The sequence below is a fragment of the Sus scrofa genome, chromosome 7 (genome assembly GCF_000003025.6).
Source record: "Sus scrofa isolate TJ Tabasco breed Duroc chromosome 7, Sscrofa11.1, whole genome shotgun sequence".
Classification (NCBI taxonomy): domain Eukaryota; kingdom Metazoa; phylum Chordata; class Mammalia; order Artiodactyla; family Suidae; genus Sus; species Sus scrofa.
Genome location: NC_010449.5, coordinates 42,354,750 through 42,368,931, shown reverse-complemented (window position 1 = coordinate 42,368,931; position 14,182 = coordinate 42,354,750). Strand labels below are relative to the sequence as shown.

Sequence of the window (14,182 nt, the reverse complement as noted above, 5' to 3'; positions counted from 1 at the left end):
TGGGAAAACAGTCCTCCGTCTCCTGGTGTTCCTCCTCTTCTCTCTTCCTGATCTGGTTTTGATCAGGAATCAGAATCTTCCTCTCTCCTCAAGTCCAGTTCTTGCTCTAGGAATCCCAGCTCTCTTTTTGAACCAGCTGGAACATCTCCTCATTCAGCAGTTTGCCATCAGCATCATGCACCCCCTGCCTGCCCTCACCAAGACTCCCCCCATTCTCCACCCCCAAGGGAGCACAGAGACTCCCTGTCCATCAGCAACTCCATCAGCAACTCAGTGACCGTAGAGGTGTCGAGACCTTCTGTGGGTGACTCAGGGTGCAAGAAAGACTGAAATCTGAGAACCAGGGCATGAGGGATCATCACAGAAGGTGTCCTTGCCCAAGCTGGCCGTGATGATGCCACTCTTCTCCAATTACAAGGTTTTCATTTTCTTGTTTTTCTTTTTTGGCCACCCCATGCCATATGGAGTTCGTGATCAGATCCGAGCCACAGTTAGGACCTACACCACAGCCACGGCAGCCAGATTCTTAACCCACTGTGCTGGGTTGGGGATCCAACTTGTGTCCTGGCACACTCCCCAGACACCGCTGATCCAGTTGCACCACAGTGGGGACTCCTGCAAGACTATTTGTGACTGCGTAAAATTCAGGATTCTTGCGGGATCCTTGGCAAGAGAAGGATTTCCTACAAGATAAGCATTTCCCAGAAGACAACTGTGGGGAGAGGTATGACTCAAAGCTGACCTGCTAATGTAGAGAGTTTCTTTTTGGAAATGTGAAATTTTCAAGACCAGATGTGTGTTATACCTGGAACGCTTCTCCCGCCTCCCAGCTGTCCTGGGAATTATTTGCTTTCCTGTAATAAAGACTTTGCGTGCTTGCTGCCTGTGTGTTCTCAAAGTTCATTCTTTTTTTTTTTTTTTTTTTTTTTTTTTGTCTTTTTGTCTTTTGTTGTTGTTGTTGTTATTGTTGCTATTTCTTGGGCCGCTCCCGCGGCATATGGAGGTTCCCAGGCTAGGAGTTGAATCGGAGCTGTAGCCACCGGCCTACGCCAGAGCCATAGCAATGCGGGATCCGAGCTGCGTCTGCAACCTACACCACAGCTCACAGCAACGCGGGATCATTAACCCACTGAGCAAGGGCAAGGACCGAACCCGCAACCTCATGGTTCCTAGTCGGATTCGTTAACCACTGCGCCACGATGGGAACTCCTCAAAGTTCATTCTTTGGCTGCGTGAACATGAACCTGGATTCCGGAAACATCTTTCCAGCACCATCTTTTGGGGGCTCCTCCGGGATCTGATCCAATATACTGGTGCTCACAAGGTAAGCAGCAGCAAGCTTGCGCTTCCTACTTTATTCGGTTTCATTTGCCTCTGCAAGGAGGGCGAGTGGGTGAAAAAGTGTGTGAGCCTGAGACGTGCCCTGGACACGAAGCCAGTGCCAAGTCCCCCTCCGCAGCTCTGTTTAAGCCCCTGAGCGACCTCATACGGCTAAAAGGCAGCCTTCCCAAGTCCAATCTGGCCAGGAGTCCGGTCCCAAGAGGCACCAAAGGGAATGTCCCGAGAGGGAGACGGCCGGAGACGGAGATGGACAGATGGAGTGAATCACAAGGCAAACTTTCCTTCCCATTCCCCCCACCCCAAAATCTCCTCTTTCTAGGTACTGTATGGCCTTTGTAAAGCATTTGGGAAATCATAGGATACTATATTTCTAAAGGTTAGCAATTTTTGAAAGACATGTAAGGAACAAATATGTCATTTTTGTCAATTCTTAAGGGGTGATGAAGGGTTTAAAGTAGCTGTCCCTGACCCCTTACGAGACTCTCGTCTCCACCTTCCTTGCATCCTGCAGGATGTTAGGAGCCATCATTTCACATTAGATCATGTTAGCTGAGTGGCCAGAGTCCAAGTTTTGATGGAAATCCATCTTCTAGTGGCTTCCCTAAGAGGACAAGACACAAGGAGACCGCTTGCTCTGTGGGAAAAAAACTTTAAGGGCTCTATAGACAAAAATCCTCATAATCCAGTTCTGTAAGCTTAGGGAGTTCTCCTTGAATTATAAGTCCATCCCATTATATCCTTTTTCTGTCTTCTACCCCTCGCTATGTTTAGTCAGATCAGCACCCCCTGGGCTTTAGGCCAATTGATACCACCTCTTATGTGACTTCAGCCTTGTCTCCTGTGCTGGGATGGGTCACTGTCATATTCTTCTCATCAAGCCATGCCCAGTCTCCTTAGCAGTCCTTTAAAGAGCTCAACTAATCCAATCCTCTATCATTTCCTTTGCTATTACCTCGAATGGAGCTGCGGGGGCAAAGGAAATAGACCTCTAGGTGTTAGGGTCACCCTGAGTTGTTACCATGTCTGTGAGGGGGAAGGCATTCATAATTGGTATATATCCAGCTTAGGCCAAGTACCCAGTCTCAGAGCCCAGGCCTGGGCAGTTTTGCTTTGTGCTATTTACTTTCCCCCTGGTTGTGGGAACCAACAACGGGTTCATCCAACGTACCCATTAACTGTGGCTTAGGAACTTTTCTAACCTGAATAGCGGGCATGTCAGAGCGAGCATCCTAGGATTCGAAAACTCAGGACAGGGACTGTATGCCTGGGTTTTCTTCACCTCTGTCCAGAGACAGGTAATGGGCATGGATGATGGGGAAAGAGGCTACGCTGGTAAGGAAGTGGTTAATGCCAGTCAGGCTAAGGTCGGATGGGACATTTGAGCACCAATGTCTAGCTGCTCTATGCAAGAGAGGGGATGCCTTCATATAACAGAGAAAGGACGACTGGTGCTGGACGCTGGTCTCTTCTCTTTTTCAGATGGGAGCCACATCCTTGAGCCTGGTACACGGCTCAATAGCAATTCCTCTCACATGTGCCTTGACAACTGTGAAAAGTTTGACCCTCAGACTCTGAGAAAGAAATGTTTAATTTTCTTTTGCACGAAAACCTGGACAATATATACTCTGTCAGAGGGAGAGCGATGGCCATCTGAAGGCTCTCTAGATTATAACACTATTCTCCAATTAGACCTGTTTGGTAGATGAGAAGGGAAATGGTCAGAGGTGCCTTATGTTCAGATCTTCTTTACAAGGAGGGACGACACTACACTGAGGAAGGTTTGTGGCTTCCCCAGTGCATCACGCCACCTCCCTCAGAACCTAGGTGCCCACCATGTCCTGGCCCAATTGGGTCAGACCCTCCTGAAGTTAATCAGCCTTCTCCAATGCTGCTCAAGACTCCTCCTCTTGCCCTTCCAGGGCCAAAGTTACATCCCTCTTTACTCCCTTTACAAGAGGTAGCAAATGGAGAATGGGGACCAAAACGGGTCCACGTGCATTTTTTGCTTTAAGACTTAAGGCAGTTAAAAACAGATTTTGGAAAAGCTGCTGACAACCCAGATAGATACATCGAAGTCTTTCAGGGTCTCATACTGTCCTTAGAGTTAGCCTGGAAGGACGTCATGTTATCACTAAACCAGACATTGACTATAAGTGAAAAAAAAACAAAGTCTTAGGAAATGCTCAAAGCTGGGGAGACGACTGGTATGCTATCAATGCCAGAGGAAGATCAGAAAGGAATGAACAAGAGTCCCCACAGGGTGTCAGGTGGTTCCTATGAGCGATCCTAATTGATCTGCTGATGAGAGGGATAAAGATAATTGGCATAGAAATCATTTTATTACCTGTATAGTTGAGGGACTAAAAGCTGCACGAGTAAAGCCCATTAACCACTCCAAACTATTGGAGGTTTGTCAAGGGGAAAAAGAGACTTAGAAAGACTCAGAGATGGAGTTCCCACTGTGGCTCAGTGGTTAAAAAAACCCAACTAGGATCCATGAGGATGTGGGTTCAATTCCTGGCCTCAGTCAGTGGGTTAAGGATCTGGCATTGCCATGAGCTGTGGTGTAGGTCACAGATGCATCTGGATTCCCTTGTTTCTATGGTGTAGGCCAGCAGTTATAGCTCCAATTGGACCCCTAGCCTGGGTATTTCCATATGCTGTGAGTGCAGCCCTAAAAAGAAAAAAAAAAAAAAAAAAAAGACTCAGAGAGGCATTGAGAAAGACTACACCAATGGACCCAGAATCAATGGAGGGCTAAATAATTCTTTTTTTTTTTTTTTTTTTGTCTTTTTGCCTTTTCTAGGGCCACTCTCATGGCATATGGAGGTTCCCAGGCTAGGGGTCTAATCAGAGCTGTAGCTGCCGGCCTATACCTGAGCCACAGCAATGCCAGATCCAAGCCTCATCTGTGACCTACACCACAGCTCATGGCAACACTGGATCCTTAACCCACTGAGCAAGGCCAGGGATTGAACCCACAATCTCATGGTTCCTGGTCAGATTTGTTAACCACTGAGCCATGACGGAAACTCCCCCAAATAATCCTTAAAGATAAATTTATAACTCAATCAGTGTCATATATATGAAGAAATCTCTAAAAATTGGCTTTTGGCCCTGATCAGGACCTAGAGCATCTCCTTAGAGTAGCGACTCAAGTATATTATAATCTGGACCAGGAAGAACGAAAGGAGAACAAGAGGAGAGACAGAGAAAAGGCTGAGGCTCTAGTTATGGCACTGCAGAGAGTCAACCTGGGACCTTCCAAGGCGAGAGGACAAGGGCAGAGACCTAAGCCCAGAGCCTGTTTCCTCTGTGGAAAGAGGGACACTTTAAATGGGAATGCCCCAAGGCTCAGACACTGACATTTAGGCTGTGTCCCCTATTTCGGGGAGATCATTGGAGAAGGGACTGCCCCAAAGAAGAAGGTCCCTAGAGTCAACCCCTTAGGCTCAGTGTGGGATCCGGGGCTTTCCACACTGGCTCCTGTCCTTATCACCACTCAGGAGCCCTGGGGGACTCTAAATGTAGGAAGACAGCCTATCGACTTCCTCCTGGGTATGGGAGCCTGCACTTTGGTCCCCTTCTCCAACCCTGGGACCCCCTCAAATAAATCTGCCATCATTTGTGGTATTTCTGGCAAGCCAGTTACAAAGTTCTTTATACAACCTTTGAGTTGTGACTGGGGGCCCAATTGCTTCTCTCATGCTTTTCTGCTTGTTCAGGAGAGTCCAACTCCTCTTTTGGGAAGAGATATTTTATCAAAGGTTAAAGCCTCAATTTACATGACAATGGAACCTAATCCAAGTTTGTGCCAGCCTTTGATGGCAGTGGATATTGACCCAGAAGCCGGAGCCATTGGAGGAAAGATATGAAGAGCAAAAAATGCTCAGCTGGTGGAAATCACTCTTAAAGATCAATTTTTATTTCCTTGCCAAAAGCAGCATCCTCTGAGACCCAAGGCATGACAGGGACTCATCCCAATTATAAGAACCCTAAAAGAATAGGGATGATTAACCAAATGCGGCAGCCCCTGTAACACCTCTATATTGGGAGTGCAAAAGCCTAACGGGGATCGGCGCCTAGTGCAAGACCTTGGTCTGGTAAATGAGGCAGTGGTCCCATTACATCCAGGGGTACCCAAGTCCTGTATGCTCCTCTCGGAGATTCCAGAAACAGCAGCCTGGCTTACTGTGTTAGATTTAAAAGATGCCTTTTTCTGTATCCCTCGGCTAAGGCTTCACAATTTTTATTTGCTTTTGAGGGCCTCTCAAACCATCCACAAAACTTTGGACTGTCTTATCTCAAGGGTTTAGAGGCAGCCTTGGACTGTCTTATCTTGTTTCAAGGGTTTTGAGTCAACCTTCATTTATTTGGACAGGCATTAGCCAGAGATCTGGCAAACTTTAAGTCCTCTAAGCCTGTTAAAGTTATTTGATAAGTAAATGACATTCTTCTCTGTGCTGACACTGAAGAACAATGTAAGGTAACTTTCAATTATATGCTGACCAAGGAAATGGCATACAAATATTTCAAGACCAGCCAGAGATATCAGAAAAATCATACTGGTTATAGGTATTTTAATCAATTTTATCAAATATGGGATCAAGGAGTTCCTATTGTGGCACAGCGGAAACGGATTCGACTAGGAACCCTGAGGTTGTGGGTTCAAATCCTGGCCTCGCTCAGTGGGTTAAGGATCCAGCATTACCATGAGCTGTGGTGTAGGTCGCAAATGAGGCTCGGATCCTGCTTTGCTATGGCTGTGGCATAGGCCGGCAGCTGTAGCTCCTATTTGATCCCTAGCCTGGGCACCTCCATATGCCACGGATGCAGCCCTAAAAAGCAAAATAAACAAATAAATATTAAAAATCATTGCAATTCTCCTTTAAAAAAAAAAATATATATATAGGATCAATATATGTGGATCACTCCTGAGAAGGGTCATTTAACCCAACCTGCCTCTATTTGCTGGGAGCAAAATAGACATTATGTCAGATTTGGGGGGCAACCCCCATCCTCTAATGAGCTAAAAGCTTTAGGCTATTTAGCAACCGAACATTGTTTACAAATCATCCCAGTCACATACAATCCAGAAAAGACTCCTTCCTGCACGGCTTGGAACAGACTGGGGATCTAATCCTGGAGTTGGCTAGCCCCAAATGGAACTTACTGGATATGTAGAACTAATCTGTGGCCCTGGCTGCCCCCAGGATGGGTCAGGCCCTGCGCTCTGGGATTGGCTTTTGCTCGTGGCAACATTATGAAAACTCTGAGCCGAGCACCAGCCAACCTTCCCTATTTACATGCTAGATGGACCAGATCAGTGTTCCCCTGGTATGATTACCTAGCGGCGATATTTGTGCCTTCATTGGGAACCACTGACATAATGCTGTGGGTGGAAGTCTTAACTAATTTTACTCAACAAGCTCTTAATATTACTGCAGAAGTTATTTCTACCCTAAATATGGAACAACAACAAGTAAGAAAAGTAGTGCTAGAAACCAAATGGCCTTAGATATACTCCCTGCAGCTCAAAAAGTTACCTGTGACATTATAAAATCTGAATCTTGTGTCTACATTCCTCATTATTCAGAGAATGTGTCTGATTCCCTGCAAGATCTCCAACAGCAGAGTCATAAGACGTTGGATCCAGCTCCAGCTTTTGGAGCTGTCCTCTGGAACTGGTTGACCTCCTCCTGGTGAAAGTATTTCCTCACCATAGCCATCGTCGGGATCTTGATCCTTTTATTCAGACCCCGTGTAATTAATTGTATTTCTCACTTCATTACACCCCCATGACAAGCTGTCAACCTTCAGATGGTGATAGAAGGGGTACCCAGTGTCATGTATGGAAGCCCACTCGACCATCCCATGAGCAGAAACCTAACTGCTTTCCCCTAACGGTGCCCCTTTGTAGCAGGAAGCAGTCAGAGTGGTGGTCGCTCCTTTTCCCCTGGAGTTAGAGTCTCCAACTCTAGAAGAGGGATTGAGGCAGAATATTAACTCGGGTAGTCAGTGTAGGATCATGGGCTTCGATGCCTTCTTTGATATGGCTATTGATTAACATTTGTGGCTTAAGGGCTCCAGGGAGTAACATCCCCACAGGCCTTGTTTACTACAGGGAGTGTACCTACACCCAGATGGACATTATTCCCTAACCCCCTGTGACTCAGTTTATGGGAAGGAAAAGGCAAAGAAACCATGAGACTTATGGGACATTTCCACCCCTAAGGCCCCTGTTGAACAAGGACTGATACAGGTAACTGGGCAAGACCAATGGGAGAAAACCACATCTTTTGTGGACCCCATGCTGGTAACCCCCCGTCTTTAAGGGATAGAAATCCCTGTAAGACAGTAGAGAGGGGGGCTCTCCTCCCCCTTCCCAGTGTCCTAGGAGCTATTTGCTTTCCTGTAATAAAGACTTTGCTTGCTTGCAAAAAGTAAAATAAAATAAAATGTATACCTAATACAAGTGGAACCCTATGCCTAGAAGTGACCTCCATGAATGATATTTATTGGTATATGCGATGTAATGCACAGCAGCTTGTAAGGGGCTGCTTTGGTATGGACAGAGTTTGGGGGTTGTAATTAAATATCTTTCATTGACATTTGTCTATTTTATATTTGTATGTTTATATTTTATATGTCATTTGTATTTTGCTGTCAAAACTTTTAAACCAACGAAGAATAATTGTCCATTGTGTTGTGCTTTTCAGACAATGATGTAATGAGAGATAGCTAAAATAGGAAATAATGGTTTGGATTATGACTAGGCAGACAGTCTCAAATGCCAGCGTTCAGAACTCAATTTGCATTCTATTGGAGGAATAGCCTGGACACCTATTATTATTGTTGTTGTTAATCATTTTGCCTAGCCGACCCCTCCCCCACCCATGCTTTTCTGGAAATTGCCTGTGTCTTCCCTGAGCCTGGCCAGAGCTGACTGGCTTAGGAGATTGCAGCTGACCCAAGCTGGCTTGACCAATCCTCCCCCCAGGAATTTTCAGAAAAGAAATGGGACTCACTCTCTTCTAGAGAAGCTGAAAAAGACAGAAGCCCACAGCAGTCATTGCCAACTTTATAGATTAGGATTCCCAGATGAGCATTTTTTTCTTTTTTTTTTTTTTTTTGTAGCTATCAACATCTGGCCCGTATTCCAGAGCCACGGAATCACAATTTCTGGCAGTCAGGCTCAGACAAGAATTTTCCCTCCCAATTTTTTATTTTGTTTTACTCTATAGTTGGTTTTTTTTTTTTTTTTTTTTTTTTTTTTTTGTCTTTTCAGGGCCACACTCGTGGCATATAGAGGTTCCCAGGCTAGGGGTCTAATCAGAGCCACAGCTGCCAGCCTACACCACAGCCTCAGCAATGCCAGATCTGAGCCACGTCTGCAACCTACACCACAGCTCACGGCAATACCGGATCCTTAACCCACCAAGCAAGGCCAGGGATCGAACCCGAAACCTCATGGTTCCTAGTCGGATTCATTAACCACAAAGCCACGATGAGGACTCCCCCAATTTTTTATCTTGAATAATTTTATTACTACTGAAAATTTGAAAGAATATTATGATGAACACTCACACACCCTTCACCTGAATTGCACTAATTATGAACATGTAGGAACGAGTGGGGTTTTGTTCTTAAAACTTCCAAGGTGATAATAATATAACAGAACTGGAGTTCCCGGTGTGGCACAGGGCAAACAAGTTAACTGGTATCCATGAGGATACAGAGACCATCCCTGGCCTTGATCAGTGGGTCGAGGATCCTGGTATTGCCGTGAGCGGTGGTGTCAGCCTGTGGTGTCAGCCAGCAGCTGCATCTCCAATTCAACTCCTAGCCTGGGTACTTCCATATGCTGAGGGTGCAGCCCTAAAAAGCAAAACAAATACAACTAATAATAAAAAATAATAGAATTGAAAACAACACAGCTGCAGAAAGGAACATAGTACAAAATGAAGTAGAGACACCAAGAAAGACAAAGATCAAAAAGAGCAACCCAGTGATACTAAAGATCTTGTATGTTGCGCCGAGTTCTACAAGATACCCCAGTATCATCATCATAAAATCACCTTGGGGGGTTAAAGTAGTGTGTCTTGAGAACTTGTTTATTGCAATCAAAAGACGCAGGAATTAAAAAAAAAAGAAAAGAAAAGAAAAGAAAGAAAAACCAAAAAAGAACAAGAAAACTCTTTTAATTAAAAACAGATTCAGGAAAAATATGCAGAGGTGATAAAATGATATGGGCTCATTTCTAAATTTAAAAAAGAATAGAGGGCTTACTGCCTTGAGAGATCAAGATTATATATAGTTTTTAAAAACTAGAATATATCTTTAAAAACAGGAAGTCATGAGCTCTCAAGATAATGGGATCAAAGATAATTAGACCACAGGCTAAACTAGGGTTTTGTGGAAGTAGCCACTGTGCTCTAAAATAGACTGGTTTTCTGTTGGTGAATTAAGCTGAGTCTTGCAAAGCACAGGCGCTGTGTCGTGGGGGGGGGGGTGGAGAAGGCAGGTGAAGGTAGGAATAGGAATGGTTTGCTCCATTGGTGAGCATTTTATCACACTGATGTGGTTCAGAGTCACCAGAACTTGCTGATAACAGGTAGACTGATCATAGGTTGTATTATTTTTTAGATTATAAATTCTATTGTCTTTTTAGACATAGAAATCTGATTGGCTATAGACACTGCACCCCATTATTGCCTGGACCCAGGGCAAACCACTTTCACCTTCAACCCCTCTGCCTCTGTTCCCATGTCCAATTTTTGAAAGACCAGGCAGTTACCGGTCTTGAAGCTGTCCCCTGATCTCATCGTATTTGAATAAGAGTCTTGATTTCCGTTTACAAAATTTCATTTATTTTGCAAAAAAAACAATGAAGCTGTAACTCTATATCATGCAAATATTGTTGGAAAGGAATTTGCGTTTGCATGATCTTAGGACACAATCCCTAAAGACAGACAATACAAGTTTTGCAGTCTTTCAAGGCTAGACATTTGCCCAGAAGTATACCTGAAATCATTTCTCTGAGCAACAAATAAGCTCATATTTCCCAACTGTAAGAATATGAATGAACATTGCAGGAGAAAATTTAATGAACCCAAATACTGTGAGATCAGTTCAAGTCTCATTCTTTCATCTGAAAGTTTACTTTGTGGGGGTGGAACACTCATTTTGTCAAAATTCAAACGAGAAAACTTTTTTAAGCAAAAGGAAATTTTCAAAATTCACACTCAACACATACTGACAAAGCATCCTTCAGAAAAAGGAAGGAATGAAATTAGGCCTCAGTTCCCACAATATTTTAAAGAAGAACATGAAAAGCAAAGGACAGAGAGACAGGTGCAAAGAACAACGCAAGGCAGACAAGCTTATGAATCAAGAGGAATCTCCCCAGAGTTTATATTCCTCTTGAGAAATTCTGATCTGAGAGAAATAATGTCCAGAACCAAGAATTCTTAATGCCAGTGTGGGAAGTGTAGGACTTTTTGTGTGTGTGGGAAGGTCTAAAAATCTTCCTCTGTATTCAACGTGATGACTTGGTGATAGGTCAAAATTCTAAGTAAAAAGTATGACGAGGGAAAATTAAGATTTAAAAAAAGTTAATTCACAACTGTATTTGTATGTAATCACTTTTAGAGCATCAGAAAAAGAAAACAATTCCTTTAAAGATTCTAGTTTCCTGGAATCGGAACTTTACATGGGATCGGAGAAGCAGGAAGGCATAAATAAAAACAAAAATATGTTCTTACCAGACTATCGCTTTTATTGAATTATGTCAAGTGCCTCCAAGTTACTAAATTCCTATTTTTTTTCTCTTTTGGCCGCACCTGCGGCATTTGAAGTTTCCAGGCTGAGGGTTGACGTGGAGCTGTAGCTGCCGGCCTACACCACAGCCACAGCAATGCAAGATCTGAGCCGCATCTGCGACCTACACCACAGCTCACGGCAACGCCGGATCCTTAACCCACCGAGCAAGGCCAGGGATCAATCCCACAACCTCACGGTCCCTAGTTGGGTTTGTTAACCACTGAGCCATGATGGGAACTCCCAAATTCCTTTTTAATACGTATTCATTGTATCTGTTACTCGAAACACCCCAAGTTACAAAGCCTGCAAGTGAGAACCATAATTGGCTGCTCATCTCTGAAATTCTTGGAGGGAGGAAGACATGGGACTACTCACTGTGGCTAGCCAAAGGTAGGGTCACTGGCAAAGTTGCTCCATTCCTTGGCGGCTGGAGAAGCAGGTGTCAGCGGCTTTCTTTTGCCGAATCTTGCAGCAGATCAGCAGGCTGGGCTCCCGTGTCCCTGAGCTGTCAGTTTAGCTCCGAATGGTGCCTCCCCAGGCTTGGCCCTGGCCCAGCACAGGCAGCCAGCCCCACTTGCAGGAGCCCTGCAGCCTATCAGGCAAGTCCTGCTTGGGAGCAGTTCCTGTGGTGGGAGGGGCACGTGCCTGAGGATGGATGAGTCACACCCCCGGTGATACACGCAGACTCTCACCAAAAGCCCAGGCTTCCCATTTTTGGCAAGAGATCCAGGACTGTCATCGTGCCACAGGATCTGTGATACCTGGTCCTTGCTCTTAACATCCTCAGGAAGTTTCCTGAACCTGAGGATGGGATGTGGAAAACCCAGGTGTCTTCTTGGAACTCTGTTTTGGCTGGCTTTCTGGTCACTAGGATTGTGGCAAACCTGGATCCCTAGTTGTTTCTGGCTGTCCCTAGCTCAGGTACAAGACGGCATTGCCATTCCTAACCTCCTTGTGGTTGGCTGGGGTCATGGAAGTTGTCCTGCCATGGTGACCCGCTATGCAAAATGCGGCTGCTCCGCCACCTGGGTCCCTAAGTGATGGTGATCAGTAGGGGCCCTGCTGACCTGTAATGGGCTTGAGCAAAAGGTGACTCATTGCTTTCCTCTGCTGAAGTGTAGAAGCTATTTGTTACATCAGCATCACCCAGCCTTTACCGACAGACACAAGGGCCAAGGCTCTTGGAAGACAACGTGGACAATGATGTGTCTTTCTCATTTTGAAACATTTACAAGTCCTTTCCAATTTTTTTTAAGCATTCATGGGAGAATGGGAGCTCTCTAGCTCTCCCAAATCCATGTTCCAAAAACCATACTCACTTTGATCTAAGGTGCAAAATTTTTCAAAACTCTCATTAAGAATTTCTTACAGGGAACTTCCTATTGTGGTTCAAAGGGTTATGAACCCAACTAGTATCCATGAGGATGCAGGTTTGATCCCTGGCCTCGCTCAGTGGGTTAAGGATCCCGTGTTGCTGTGGCTGTGGCTGGCAGCTGCAGCTCCAATTCAACCTCCAGCCTGGGAACGTCCATATGCTGCAAGTGCAGCCCTAAAAAGCAAAAACAAAACAAAACAAAACAAAACCAGTTTTTATAACAGAGAAAGGCATTCCTTGTTTATCATCCCAGAGCTCTGTCCTCTTCATTTTGCTCTGTGGAATGTTCCAGATTTCCTAGGGAACAACCAGAAATGTGAGGATCTCCTTTGGAGCTGAAATCCTTCCATTAGATGGGAAAATTCAATATTTTCATTGTGTAAAGACCATGCACCCAGTGTCCCATCATATATTTCTGGGTATATTTATTAATTTACATAAAATATCACCCCTGACGTCTCAGAGCTCACCGTCTAGTTGGGAAGAAAAGAAACATAAATGTGAAAAATATACCGAGGCTTTCTCAGCCCAGAGCTGAAGCAGCAGGTCCAAAGCAGGGAAGGGCTGGTGGAGGCTGGTGGTCCCAGACCACTGCAGGAATGGGCCAGGCCTAAAAGGAGACGTCCAACTTATAAACTGGTATAATTTATATAGCACACTGATGAGCAAAGTCTTGGCAACAGCAAAGACTGTGGTTTGTTCACCATTCATTTACTCAGTATACATATATATATAGTGTTTTTAGAGCTGCACTTGCGGCACATGGAGGTTCCCAGGCTAGGGGTCCAATTGGAGATGCAGCAGCCAGCCTAGGCCACAACCACAGCAATACTAGATCCAAGCCACGTCTGCAACCTACACCACAGCTCACGGCAACGCCAGATCCTTAACCTACTGATCAAGGCCAGAGATTGAACCTGTGTCCTCATGGATACTAATCAGATTCATTTCCACTGAGCCATGACAGGCCCTTCTCAGCAGACTTTTCTTGAACCTCAACTAGAGACCCAGAACATAAAAGATGAAGATCAGCCAAGCCTGACCTCACAAGCACAAAAGAGGATGTGAGCTGACCTATTATTACCAAGTACACACAGCTTTTGAAAAGGCAAGTTCTGGCTGCAAGTTAATAAAGCAGAGCCCCCCGATGAGGCTCCCGCCTTTTCACCAGGCCCTGTTACACACCAATAACAGCTTATTGAAGGCTTATCATCTGTGGTTTCAAGTCCCCCAACCTGCAAACCAACTATCTCTTTTTTTTTTTTTCTTTTGTCTTTTTAGGGCCTTACCCATGGCATATGGAGGTTCCCAGGCTAGGGGGTGAATCAGAGCTGTAGCCGCCAGCCCTCACCACAGCCACAGCAAAGCCAGATCCAAGCCACATCTGCGACCTACACCACAGTTCTCGGCAACGCTGGATCCTTAACCCACTGAGTGAGGCCAGGGATCGAACCCGCAACCTCATGGTTCCTAGTCAGGTTTGTTAACCACTGAGCCATGATGGGAACTCTGCAACCTAGCCTGTCTTGTCGGTCTCACTCTTGCTTACAAATTGGGTCACATTCCTTTTCCTTTCCATGGGCCTCTCCTGCAGCCTGAGTCCATCCCTCCACTGAACTCCTCCTGACTGACTTACTTCTGTCC

At 45.2% G+C, this 14,182-nt stretch overlaps 1 protein-coding gene across 1 annotated transcript in view; it reads right to left on the bottom strand.

Annotated features, from left to right (window-relative positions):
• Positions 1-11,748, bottom strand: part of ADGRF2 (adhesion G protein-coupled receptor F2) — a 44,590-nt gene extending 32,842 nt beyond the window's left edge. The window contains exon 1 of the mRNA XM_013996166.2: positions 11,539-11,748. The gene's annotated coding sequence lies outside the window, so the exon portion shown is untranslated. The remainder of the gene's footprint in view (positions 1-11,538) is intronic.